Raw genomic sequence first — 6,000 nt, 5'->3', positions numbered from 1 at the left:
GGCAGGCAGCTTAACAATAATACTTACCATGTCATGCAGTTCTTCAAAGTCTTGCACAAATACTAAAGAACTCTCTGAAAGATTAGGAAAAAGTCATAGTTAAACACAGCTGCATCTTAGTTGATATTTTTCAATATATGTATTTACAAGAGACATGTAATTAAAACTGGGAGGAGAGAATTCTGTGCTCGCTGCAGAGTACAGTTGTCAGTCAAACCATTTTTAGACCTTGGTCTGAGGCTCTGTATATGTATAATGTTTTAGATTGACAGGCAAGTTCTATTTCTGTGGATGCAACATCTCATTTTTGTATAATAATTTGGGGTTTGATTGGCAGTACAACAATGGCAGAATCCAGCCATCCATGTACCCTTTTTACAGACTAGTTGTCTTCTACTATATCACTCTGTTGTTGTACACACTCAAGCTGTCAATAAAAATGGGTCTACTGCTCAACTGTACACAACGAGCACAGTCCATAGGATTTGAACATCAAAACAGAGTATTCAAAAACCCCCCCAAAATAATAAAATAACATAAAAATTTAATATTATACCCTCCATGACTGTTTGCCTGCATCCTGAGCAGTGTGACTGGTGTTTCCAAGTCTTTCATAATTCATATATTTCTTTTACCCTGGCTTTGGTTATAGTTTCAAGAATTACACAAAAGAAGCCCAAATAGAGGTGAGACTGAGTGAATTTGAAATGTTTAGTAATGGCCCAGTTCAATGTGTCTTATTTCTCACACCACCGTTCTATGCTGGCCACGACATGTTGGAAGACTGCAATGAATCCAAACAGCTCTGAGTTCCACACCATGATCTTCACTGCTCAATTTCCTCACAGCAAAATATTGCTTTGGTTTATGTGAAAGGTTTCTCTTAGGTTTTATAAAGTTTAGCCAAGCTTGTGGTGCAGATTTCTTCTACTTGTTCTACTCTGTGCTTCTTGTGATTTTTCTCCTTGAGTACTATGAGTGACAGAAGACAAGATGAGATTTTTAAACCAAGAATTGCTTCATCACGACCCTACTTTAAACCTTTGCTGTATTATGTTTGTAGGAGCAAATGAATATAAATAAATGTCTATTGTGACTTCTGGAGGCAGATGCATCTTGTCTGATTCAGAGTCTCCACTTATTGTTACCCTGCTCAGATGATCAATTCCCTGACAACTGCCAAGATTTCTCAGGCATGATCTCCTAACCTCTTCTATTCCCTTTCAGTCTCAACAGTTTGATTTTTTCTGCGTAGCAACTACCTTTATGACAAAAAGTTAAGGCAACATTTGTCTATAAGGGCACAGAAATACTAGTCCAACTTAATGTTGCTGGAGAACTTCAGTTATTCATTCATCCAAGACCAACCTTCATTCAGAGTTCAACCTGGCATCCCCAGTCCAAGCTTTGTCTCGGTCCTCAATATACACATACCCTTTGAGCTGCTGAGAGGACAAAAGGAATGAAATGAGGACAATTTCTCAGGCAGTCATGTGGGTGAAAATGCCATCACCACCTTTACCTTGAAAAAAATAATTTAGAGTAAGGGAGGAGTGAGTTGTAAACAGTACAAACAACAGTGGGAAAGACTTGTGCTGGTAGTACATTACCAAAGACCATGAGTGAGAGACACAGAATCATAGAACGATAGAATATTTTGGCTTGGAAAGGACCTTTAAAGGTTATCTAGTCCAATCCCCTGCCATGAACAGGGACATCTTCACCAACTCAGGTTGCTCAGAGCCCCATCCAGCCTGGCCTGGGATGTCTAGAGGGATGGTTCATCCACCACCTCTCTGGCCAACCTGGACCAGGCTCTCACCACCCTCAGGGCCAACAATTTCTTCCTCATGTCTGTTCTGAACGTTCCCTCTTTTAGTCTGAAGCCATTGTCCTATCCTTCTTATAGGCTCCTTTTAAGCACTGAAAGGCTGCAATAAGATCTCCCTGGAGCTTCTCTTCTCCAGCTGAACACCCCAACTCTCTCAGCCTGTCCTTCCAGCAGACCATTTCTGGGGCTCCTCTGGCCCCTCTCCAGCAGCTCCATGTGTGTCCTGTGCTGAGGACCCAGAGCTGGACCAGCACTGCAGGGGGGTCTCAGCAGAGCGGAGCAGAGGGGCAGAATCCCCTCCCTCCACCTGCTGCCCAGGGGGCTGGGGATGCAGCCCAGGATACGATTTGGCTTCTGGGCTGCAAGCACACATTGTGGCTCATGTCCCATCTTTCACTCCCAGGACCCCTAAGTCCTTCTCCTGGGGGCTGCTCCAAATCCCTCCATCCTGAGCCTGCATTGATACTGGGGGTTGCCCTGAGTTAGGTGCAGGACTTTGCGCTTGGCTTTGTTGAACCTCATGAGGTTTGCATGAGCCCACTTCTCCAGCTTGTCCAGGTCCCTCCAGACCGCATCCCATCCCTCAGGCGTGTCAACTGGATCCCTCTGCTTAGTGTCATCAAGTTCCACTGAGATATTAAGAATTTTCACAAGTTCCATTGAGTTCCACCTCAGGTGGTGAAAGATACGCATTTTTTTTTCTAGGAAGTGTTCAGTGTTCTAAGAGCATTCATTTTTCTTCTTTGATTCATTGCTTCATTTCTTCTTCTACAATACATCTTGACACTACGTTTTCTAGGAAGGCTTCAAAGTATGCAAATATGCAAAGTATCCAAATATGCAGAGAACATTTTGATATCTTTAATGAGCACTAACTACAGCTGTAATGAAAAAAAAATCTATTAGAATAAAGTACTTGTATATTTATCTTCAAAATTTCAGTCAGTTCAAGCAAAATGGTTTACTTTTATTCTTTTTAATTAATATCTTGAGTATAAATGGCTGATTTATATCTCAGTAATAAAATTTTAAGCTGAGGAAAGTTAATGTAGGCAAAATAATTAAATTTGACAAGTGCCATGGAACTCAAAATTGCACTGGGAAGTAGTTACATTTGGTAGTATTCCCTCAAGGCATTCAGAATTTAGGGGGAGAAATATTTTTGCTAAATACCATAAGAGTTTAAGTAGAAGAAAAAGTTTTCAGCAAATAGATCCAAGACAGTTCTGTGACTGTATTCTATACTCATATAAAAAGTGGTTTAGTATTTTCATTTCCTAGCATTGCTCAGATTAGAAAATAAGAAATAAAAATAATCATATCATCTTTGATTTATGATGGACACAGAGGTTTATAGTATGTACAAGTGCTTTTACTCATCTACTAAAGCGAACTAAATATTGAAGTGAATGGTGAGATTAAGAATTTTCACAAAAAATGATGAAACCAACTATACTTATCTGATAAATACTGCTGAAAAATAATGTGAACTTGGTCTAGCAACTGGTTTACATGCAGATTAAGAACTTAACATTTTTGATATTAAAAAAAATATATTAATATGTTGACTCAAATAGTCAAAGCCTATACTTGAGTTACAAGTTCTTATCCCTCTGTATAATCAATTCCTTGTGAAGCAGAGAATTTTTTTTCTCAGCAAAATACTGTTTGAATTGAATGGTTTACCAAAACGTCTGTGAGACAATGGTGTTCTGGTTTCACTCAAAATGATGAGGTTTCTGGGGGGCGTAAGAGCAGATGACTATGAAACTTCCTTTGTACACGTGATTTTTGAAAGGTTTTCTTATTTTCTCTCTCATTATAAACCCAAAAACATTCAAAGAAAAGAATATTCACAATGAAGCCTACTTACATTGTGTTTCAAGCAGTGTGTTGTTGACATCACTCTGGCTGGGCAACAACAACAGGTCTTGAGCAAGTGTTATGAGCAGGATTATAAGACCCTGTAAATCCCTTGTGGTGAAAATGAAAACTTATCAGGAAACAAAGAGATTGTACCCAAGTTATTTGTGGCTTTAAAGTCATTGAGAACAAAATAAGTGATACTTATGATTAATGGAAGGTTGTATTAACTAAGCGCAAACAAGCTGTGCCATGCAGCCATGGTGTGGTACGACAGAAATACATTTAAGATGCTATAAAGAAAGATTGGCACTAATTAATTACAAGGTGATACGTACTGCAACACGGTGGTTAATTTGGACCAAGGCACAAATCTGAAGAAACCTACTGAATTGTCTCCTGGTCTTGCATAGAAAGCTTGTGTAATGTTTATCACTTTATGTTTTTAAGAGCAGGTTGGACAAAGATTGACCAGGAATGACAGAATTACACCTGATCTTACATTGGATGAGGGGGATGCATTACACAGATGCTCCAGCCATGTTTTCTGCTTTTCATACTCATCTGTAAACCACACTAGAAGGCTCTGAGTGGGCTCTGGACAGTTCACATCTCAAGAACTCCAGGAATTTGTCTACATTTATCCTGCAATGATCAAGCAAACATGGATATGTTTTCATATGAATTAATGATGAAAGCACTTCTGATTCAATCTAGTTAAAAAATCAGTTGAGATAGCTTTCCTGGAGTGTGTCGTTTAACTTTACATGTAATAAATAATTCCAGGAAAGAGTCAATGCTGGGCTTAAGAGAGCTTGCAAACATGAACAGTGTTGACACTCCGTGATCTTGTTCCTGGCTGGCAGATTCATTGCTTTTTACATGCACATTCGGGTGAAGCTGGGAAGTAACCAGCAGGTACATGCTAACCATATTATTGTTCCAGTTTTCTGATTATTGATTTTATCTCCCTTCTGTCCCTGTTTGTTCTTCTGCATTGTGTTGAAACCTACTATGTTCGGATGAGGAAGGCAAAAGAGAAGAGGCAGTAGGTGGTTTATGCCCTTAGGCTGTCACTTTGATATTTTTAGTATTATTTTTTTAGAAGAAAATAGGGAATTTCTTGTGTAGATCCCTCACCAGCCTGCCACAGTGCTTGCTTCTGCTGCAAGCAAGGAAAAGGAGAATAACTAGGAGTGATATGTTGTGAGCACCTTGTTCTGCAGAGTAAACCATCGGCTGGATTGTACAGATCAACCACACTCTGCCTGGGGAACATCGTGACTTATTTTCCTTTCCAACAATATGGTGCAGTGCTCAAGTTCATGATTCAATCTTATGCATACAGAAATATGTTTATTTCTACATGGCATTTTTAGGGCAAAGGGTGTAGTGAGAGCATTTATTTCAATTGCACTTTTCACATTTAAATGCTGTTGCTGTTTTTACACGGCGATTAAGGCATTTGAGAGTATGCAAGTGGTATGGGGTTCCCTTCTTGAAATATGACTGGCTGCAGAAGTTTTGGGGCTTGCAAAATTACACCCAAAAGAATAAGTGTTGTTAGAAGCTGCATGTGTCTGAAGTGCCATCTGGCAATCACACAAGGAACTAAAAGTGCTGAAGCATTTTGCTGGGTTAGAGAAAACTCTTGACAGTGGTGTCCTAGGAAAATATAGGATTGTGAGCCCAGAAGAAGCAAAAGGCTGAGAAAAAAGAACTCAGGAATTAGGTGCACTGGAAAAACAGATAGACGTGGTATTGCCAAGGGAGAGGAGATGCCTGTACACACAAAGAAGAAAATAGAGATAAACAGATATTAGAGCACAATAAAGAACCAGAGGCACAAAACCAATAAAGTAACTACAAATAGAAGTAAAACAAAAACTGGAATGGTGATCTCAAATTGAGAAAGAAGCAAATCTGATAGCCAGGCACTCATTAAAAAGTTTTGCAGCATCTGACTGCATTCAAAATAATAGTGTGCAGTGTCTCAGGAGGAATAGCACAAACCTGAGGCTAGAAAAGACTCTAAAAGAAGAAGAATCTGGTCATCATCTGGCACAAATTATGCTGCTGGGTTCCCAAATAATGGCTCAGAATACATGTCTGGGATAAACACTAGTATTTGGAGTCTCAGGGCATTATTGTGGCAATCTTGTACTTCACAGAGGAGAAAAAAGTGGCAGTCAACAGATGGTTGAAAAGCTGGTGCTCTCAGGAAGGTTTGGGGACAGTAACCACTGGAAAGAGGGATATTCTCAACTCATATACAGCCCTACATTTAGCATGTTTCTTGGGAAGAG

The sequence above is a fragment of the Nesoenas mayeri genome (assembly GCF_963082525.1).
Source record: "Nesoenas mayeri genome assembly, chromosome: 4".
Classification (NCBI taxonomy): Eukaryota; Metazoa; Chordata; class Aves; order Columbiformes; family Columbidae; genus Nesoenas; species Nesoenas mayeri.
The sequence above is the reverse complement of the archived record's forward strand: the minus strand, read 5'-3'. Positions refer to the sequence as shown.